At 38.2% G+C, this 8554-nt stretch overlaps 1 long non-coding RNA gene across 1 annotated transcript; it reads left to right on the top strand.

The window, feature by feature from the left end:
• Window positions 5849-7252, top strand: LOC110272069. The gene is made up of 2 exons (XR_002362991.1): window positions 5849-6269; window positions 7167-7252. It is a non-coding gene; the product is annotated as an uncharacterized LOC110272069 (long non-coding RNA).

Raw genomic sequence — 8554 nt, 5'->3', positions numbered from 1 at the left:
TTGAATAATTGTTGATTGTTAGATGAAAAACAAATCTTGGAAAGCATGAGTAGAAGAGAATTGAGTGATCGGCTCTATACACTAGAGCGGATACACTTCCGGTGAGGGTTCGATGCTCAATTCCTTGTTCCCGGCTTTCATGAGCTTTTCTTCTTGCAAGTCTACTTGTACTTCATTTTTATATTTGAATTGGTAGAGTTTGTGAGTCGTCATATGACCTTAGCCCTACTTGTTCATATGTGTTCTTGGAGATTGATTTACTTTTAACCAAGTAGGTAGAATCATATTGCATTTAGTTGCATTCATATAGATAGATGCATATAGTTTATTTGCATTGAATAAATGTTCATACCCTTCTCTTGTCCTTCTTTATTCTTAGCATGAGGACATGCTTGGTTTAAGTGTGGGGAGATTTGATAAACCCCGATTTCGTGGTTTATCTTGTGCTTATTTTGGGGGATTTTATCACCTTTTCTCACATTTATTCAATGAAATAGCATGGTTTTGTAATTCTCCCTTGATTTGTGCTTAAATGTGAAAGCATGCTTTTTAGGACTTAAAATAGCAAAATTCAATCCACTTTAATTCCATTCGATGCCTTGATATGTTTGTTAAGTGATTTCAGGTTCATAAGGCAAGTATTGGATGGAATAAGTGAGGAGAAAAGCATGCAAAGTGGGAGAACTCATGAAGAAATGAAGGAACTGTAAAGCTGTCAAGTCCAACCTCTTCGCACTCAAACGACCATAACTTGAGCTACAGAGGTTCAAATGAGGCGGTTCCAGTTGCCCTGGAAAACTAACATCCGGGGCTTCGAAATGATATAAATTTTGCCATATGTTGTTTTGCGCTCAGGGGCGCGCATGCGCACTTTGCGCGCGCGCGCCGATTCTGCCGTGGGCCCACTTTAATGAAATCGCCCCCAGCGATTTCTGAAGCATTTTGGGCCCAATCCAACCCATTTCTGATGCTATTAAACCCAAGAATTGAAGGGGGAATGAACGAAGTAGTCATAGTTTAATTTTTACCATGTTTTAGGGTAGAATTCTAGAGAGAGAAGCTCTCTCCTCTCTCTAGATTTTAGGGTAGTTTAGGTTTAATTCTCTCAAATTCATCTTTTAATTCTTCTTTTGATTTAGTTTCTCCTTTTAATTTCTTGTTGTTACATCTCTACTCTTCTAGTTTTTACTTGTCATTTCCTTTATTTTGTTATTTTTATGTTCATGAACCTTGTTGGATTTTAATTTTCTTTAATGCAATTTAATGTTTGATGTCCTTTTAATTGTTGATTTGAGTTGTTGATTTACTTTTCTTGCAATTGTAGTTGGTAGATTTTACTATTTCTTGCCATTTATTATGCTTTCTTTTTATGCCTTCCAAGTGTTTGATAAAATGCTTGGTAGGATGTTAGAGTAGATTTTGAGCATTCTTGGCTTGGAAAGAGTAATTAGGCAATCTTGAGTCATGAAAACCCAACTCATGTTGGTGATCTAGAGTTGTTAGCTAGTATTGTTTCCATTGACGCTAATCTTTTGCTAATTTAATTAGTGAGTTGATTAGGACTTATGGAACATTGTTTCCATTGACGCTAATCTTTTGCTAGTTTAATTAGTAAGTTGATTAGGACTTTTGGATTGAGATTAGCTAGTCTCGTTAGACTTTCTCCCTATTTGTTAGAGTTGACGTAATGAGATAAATTCTTGTTGCTATTGTGGTGTGATTAATTAGTCTTGTTTGACATTCTCCCTAATTGTTGGAGTTAACTAAATAAGATGAATTAATCATTGCATGACTAGGATAGAAAGCCTATGATCTCAATCTTTGCCATGAATGTCTCTCTTTATTATTTGCTTTCTTTAATTACTTGCTCTCTTTACTTTTCTTGTCATTTATTTTATTGTCCTCTTATCAAATCAAAACCCCCCTATACCCCTCATAGCCAATAATCATACATTTCATTGCAACTCTTCGTAAGACGACCCGGAGTCCAAATACTCCGGTTATAAATTCATTGGGGTTTGTTACTTGTGACAACACCAAAATTTTTGCATGAATGGATTCTTGATTGGTTTGGAAACTATACTTCACAACGAGACTCCATTAGACAAATTCTAAACCGGCAAGAATCCGTTCATCACACGTCCTCAGCAATTCCAACCACTGTATTAATGCTTTTATCTGCTAACACGAAATGAGCTGCCGGCCTTTTTAAGCGAGGGAACGTCAAGGCATTATATATGGACAAAGGCATAATACTCACGCACGCCCCTAAATCACACATGCAGTCAGAAAATATTACATCCCCAATGGTACAGTTGACAATGCATGGACCTAGATCACTACATTTTTCAGGTATATCCCCCATTAAAGCAGATATAGAACTACCTAAAGGAATAGTTTCTAATTCATTAATCCTATCCTTATGTATGCACAAATCCTTTAGAAACTTTGCATATTTAGGTACTTGCTGAATAACATCAAAAAGAGGAACAGTTACCTCAACCTTTTTGAAGATTTCTACCATTTTTGGGGTCAAGTTCCATCTGCTTTCTGAGCTTTCTTGCCAGGTGTGGAAATGGGATAGGGGTGGCATCTTTGGTATCCTTAGCTCCTTCTGGTGCGCCATTCTCTAGTTGAGTTGCTTCTTCTTCAACCATGTCATGTACTTCATCTTCCTTTTCAACATCCTCCACCTCAACCATGTCCTCAGCTGGGGCGTGTTCTAGTGGGCTTGGCTCCTCAGGATTCCTCTCTTGCAGTGTGGTTCTAGACCTCAAGGTGATGGCATTGATGCCACCCTTGGGGTTGGGTAAGGGTTGAGAAGGAATTCCACTGGAGCTTGAAGGCTAGTTGTTGGAGTTATTCAGTGATCCAATCTGTGAGACAAGAGCTTGCAAGGTAGAGTTCAGACCGTTTAAGGTAGAAGTAAGGTTGTTCTCCATGGTCTTCTGTCTCTGATCAATAGAGTGTAACAACTCATCATTGGAAAAGGAAAGGGGGTAAGTGATCTGAGGGGTCTGCTGAGACGCTTGGGGCTGCCTTAGATGAGGTGCTCTGTAAGCCTGGTTCTGGTTCTGCTGTTGGTAGGCAGGATTCTGCTGATACCGGTTCTGCTGATTGTTGTTATTATTCCACCTCTAATTTCCTTGGCTGTCTCTACCTCCTCTGTTATAGTTGTCCCTCCAACCTTGGTTAAAGTTTCCACCTTGGTTATAGTTTCCGCCTTGTTGATAGTATCCTTAATTCGGGCGGTCATAGAAATTGTGAGTAGTTGCCACGGTGTTGTCCTCATGTTGGATTTGTGAGCACTTATTAGTGTAATGACTATAATCAGCGCATATGCCACATACTCTCTGAGGGACCAGTTGTTGGCTATGTTGTGGTGAAGGGGGCTGAGATTGTTGCTGGCCCAGATGTATCTACTTCAGTAGGTTGGTCATCTCACATATTGATTGTGTGAGAGAATTATTCTCATTGCTAGAGGAAACCTCTGCCACAGCCTTAGGGTGGTTGTTCTTGTTGCGCTTGTGAGTCCGAGCAGACTCAGCCAGGTCGGCGATCAGTTGCCATGCTTCATCTGTGGTCTTGTACTTTTTCAGAGAACCATTGCTTGCACCATCTAATGTAGTCTTATCCTGAGGCTTCATGCCTTGTGTGAAGTAGCCGATCAACACCAACTTGTCAATCATGTGGTGGGGGCATGCATCTAGGAGATTAGTGAAGTGCTCCCAATAATCATAGAGAGTCTCGGATTTGCCTTGAATGATCATTGAAATCTCTTTCCTCAGTCTATCAGTAACTTCAGCTGGAAAGTATTTTTCTAGGAATTCTCTCCTGAGCGTATCCCAGTTAGTAACAACTGCTTCAGGTTGAGTGTAGTACCACTCCCTCGCCTTTTCCTCAAGAGAAAACGGGAAGGCTGCCAGCAGAATAGAAGTCTCAGTTGCACCATTACGCCTGACAGTAGAACAAGCTGTCAGAAAATCCCTGAGGTGCTTAAGAGGCTCTTGAGCAGGTAAGCCATGAAACTTTGGCAGTAAATTGATTAGTACAATCTTCAGTTCAACATCTGCACCCAGATTTGGATGACGCACTTGGAAAAGTGGTAGTGTAAAGTCCGGAGCTCCTGCTTCCTGGAGAGTGATCCTCCTGGGAGCCGCCATGTTCTTTGCGCGTAAATCAACCAAATCAGTAGAAAAAGAGCTTGTTTCTTCCTTAAATGACGTTTCAGATTCACCCTCAGAGAGGACTAACTGACGCCGAGCTTGCCTTATACGTGAAATAGTTCTTTCAATTTCAGGATCAAATGTGGGTAAGCTCGGATCAGGTAGTGAACGCGTCATTCAATGAAAGAAACATACAGCTCATAGTAGCAAAATAAAATAAATTCCAACCAATAAATTAGCACACTGTTGCAAGTCCCCGGCAACGACGCCAAAAATTGACGTGGCAAAAATTGGCCGATTAAGAATTTATAGAGAAAACAGCGTTGCAAGTACAGTTCTCAACCGACTAAAATCCGCTTATCAATTTAGAAGGGGTTGTCACAAAATTTAGAAATAAAAATACTGGGAGTATGAATCCCAAGTCGTCTCCTAACGAGTTGCAGAAAGAGTGCTATTTATTAATTAGAGGTTTTCCAAGAAATTTTTGAGTTTGAGAAACAAAGAAATAATTGATTGAGAATTTATGTAATTCAAATAAAAGCCTTGACCGGGAGAAGATTAAATGGAAGTTCTATCCCTGTTGAACTTTTCCAAGTGTAATAATAAAAGGGTTGTTATCCTACTTAGTTATCCCTTGTAAAATAAGGGAAAGTCAAGTACTCTCAAACTAATCCTATCGCTTGCGTCCTAATCCTTTCCTAAGAAAGGATTAGAGTTGAAGACAGGAGAATTAGCCAACAACTTCCAATTAATATTAACACTTGAGTATTCCAACTCAAGGTTTTCCTTTTAATCAACTCCCAATCAAGTTAGGGAACTACTTCATTATCATGAATATAACTTTCACAAAATTAAGAGAGGAATAAAAGGAAGACATGAGAATTAATAACTAAAAATCAATTAAAAGTAAAAAATGGTTCTTTGCATTAATAAATCCCAAAATCATGAACATACTTATCTAAACAGAGTCAATGGGCAATTAAAAGATTAAAGGAATAGAGAAACAAACTAGAATGAGGAAGCTCCAACATTTAGTGATAATTCTTGGGTTGTTAGTTGTTATTGTTTCCACTAACGCTAGCTTTTTACTAAGGTAATTAGTAAGTTAGCTAGGATTTGTGGATTAATAACAATTATGCTCACTTGACTTATCCTTCGATGTTAAGGGTTGACTTAGTGAGATTAATCCATCATAATTATCATAGTTGTGGTTATGGCAAGAAAGGGATTCCATAACTCATCCCAAGTCAAGGTTTCATTTATGTTTTGAACCACTTTTTCATCACTTTATAGTCTTACTTGTTTATATTACATACTTAGTTATTTTATTCCTTTATTGCTTTGTTAATTGCAATTTTGTCTCATTCTTTTATCTCTTTATTTGTTTACTTGCTTTCAATCATTGAAAACCCCTTTGATTTCCACAACCAAAATTGTGCACTTGTTGGCATTAGTTCCTAGGGAGAACGACCCGGGAGTCTAAATACTCTCGGTTAATTTTATGTATTGATTATGACTATCTTTTGAATTTAATTTGATTGATGATTAATGGTTGGGTTTGGACTATACTTGTAACGTCAATCCTACTTTTAGTGCGAAAATCTGAACCTATGCTTTTGGTCATTGTCACCCAGCCAAAAGGCCATGCCATCGTACTACCTCCTAGTGGTGTTTAAAACCGATCCAGACCGAACTAAACCGACCAACCGAATCAAAAAAATCGAAAACCGAATAAATCGAAAAAAATATGTTTTGCTGTTTTTATTGCGGTTTGGTTCGGTTTTTGGTTCTGACAATGAAAACCCTAACCGAACAACCGAACCGGTAAGGTAAAAAACCCTAAAAAAAACAAGCCCATCCCACCCCCAAATGAACGTAACCTAGCCTACCCAGTAACCCCCAAGCCTCACCCCCAAATGAAGTACGAAACCTAGCCGCTCTCTCCCTAGGTCTCACAACCTCGCTCTTTGCACATCCCAACTGTGGCGAGGGACCATTCCACCCATCACCTCGAGAGTTGTCAATGGTAGCTCCTAGTGGTACTGAAACTAATACTGTGATTAGAATCAAGAAACCCTAACTTGAGTCAATAGCATGCAGAAGGTAATAAAAAATTCCTAGCTTCGAATCAATGTTCCTTTGAATCGCAATCTTCTTTCTATTATTTTCCCTCCTAATTTATGATATTCCATTTTTCGTCATTGAAGGGAGGAGGATCCGACACAAAAGTGACATGGGAGGACCAACAGAACATCAATAAGTTCAGAAGATTGAACAATCCCTTTCATGAGCTCGAGGATGAGATCAAAATCGCCAAGATAACCATAATTTTGTGTTTCTTTTCATTTTTCTTTTTTATTTTTGTTTATTTAGCTCTGTTTTGAGTTTAGTTGTTAGTATATAAGTAGAATAATCACTCAAATGCATTCTTATAGTTTATAACTTGATGGTAGAAATGGATTGAAAGAACAAAAGAAATCATAGGATATGCATTGATTTACTTGTTTAGTTACAGGGTGGGGTTTTAGTTTATTCCTTAATCATCACTGTAATAAGTTAGGAGCTAGGACCTTGCAGAATAAAACATCATTTTGATCTTTAAAGATTGATTAATTTGGTCACAAAAATGGTCCCTCAATGACTAATAACTGTACTCCTAAAAGCTTGACGAGGAGAAACAATATGTGGTTGCTCAGATGGCTGAACTGAAGAAGATTTTGTATGGGAAGTTCAAGGACTCGATCAATCTCGATGAGGATTAGTAGCCTTCTTCTTGTTCATAGGTCTTTTTGGGTCGATTTGAACTCTATTGGACTTTGGGAATTTTTCAATCAGATTGCCCCATGTTTTATTTCATTTCATGTTTAGAGTATTTTCTTGCTTGAACTCTATTGTTCTCTTTATTATTAGAATGTATAACTAGATTAGAATATTTTTCTACTAGTCTTATATTATTATCATTATTGTTGTTCTAATTATATAATTGCATTTTTATTTCAGGTTGGTTTGCGTTAAGAAGTTTAGCTGTTTTGTTGGAGAAGACATCATAACTTGGCTATCTTTTAATGGAAACTTATTTTTATTTTTAGTTGTGTTGACTATTGAATACCTTTTGTCGTTAAATTTCATTAGACCAAGACTTTGTTAGCTATTGTGTATTTGTTTTTGTCAATTTTAATGTTATGACTTTGTGAAATAGTATGGTAGTATTTTTTTTAATTGATTGAAAAAACCAAACAAACCAAACCAAACCAAACCGCAGTTTAAGTAGACGATCGGATCGGATTATTTTTCTCTCAAAAACTGAACCAAACCGTACCGCAAACACCCCTACTACCTCCACCTCCACAAATGCATGTTCCTCATGGAGAAGGGACATCGAGAAACCCCCAACCAAGACGGATCCAATCAGAAGTCCACCCACCATATGAAGAAGAACCTCCGCAGACACCGAAGATACTGGGATTAGTTCACGGACAACGAAAACGACTAGAACAACTCAAACAAGAAGCTGAACGTCAACAGGAAGTAGAATGGGAGCTACAACGAGAGGTGAGACAACGAAGGGAGTTAGAAGAAAAGCTCTTACGACAGCAAGCCAATCTCCGAAAAAGAAGTACCAGAATGGATTAGGAGGAGAGTCCCCTCAGGGAGGAAGACCCGTTTGTAGAAGAGATCATGCGGGCTAAAGTTTCTAGGCATTTCAAAACTCCCGACATAGTTCTCTACGACAGAACATCCGACCCAAGACACCACCTTAGCAACTTCAAAAGTCGGATGTACTTGGCTGACATCTTTGACGCCACCCATTGTAAAGCCTTCCCGACCACTTTAACCAAAGCGGCTATGAAATAGGTTGATAACCTACCCTAGGTCATTAATCTATTTTGACGACCTGGCAAGGAAGTTTCTTACCCGATTCTCCATTCAGAAAGACAAGGTAAAGCATGTCCCGAGCTTATTAGGAGTCAAGTAGGAGGTTGGAGAAATGCTCTGAGATTACACGGAAAGATTCAACAAGGCATGCTTGGAGATCCAAAACTTGCCCACTAAGGGAGTAATAATGGGATTAGTTAATGACCTTAAAGAAGGGTCATTATCTCAGTCCATATTCAAGCGACACCCGGCTTCCTTGTACGAGGTACAAAAGCAGACAAAAAATACATCAACATGGAGGAGAACTGTCGACTACGAGAGACACCTCCGAGACCTAGTCAAATGTTAAAAATATTTTTATTTAAAGAAGTAGATGTTTAATAAAATAATTTTGTTAAGGACAAAATTATAAAAGAAGAAAATTTTTTCATGTAAGAGTTATTCCAAACTAAAGAATTGGATTCTATTCTATTAGTATATTAAAGTCATTCCCAACCATGGAATTGAATTTC

Source organism: Arachis ipaensis, chromosome B01, assembly GCF_000816755.2.
Source record: "Arachis ipaensis cultivar K30076 chromosome B01, Araip1.1, whole genome shotgun sequence".
Lineage (NCBI taxonomy): Eukaryota > Viridiplantae > Streptophyta > Magnoliopsida > Fabales > Fabaceae > Arachis > Arachis ipaensis.
This window is presented reverse-complemented; position numbering and strand designations above follow the sequence as displayed.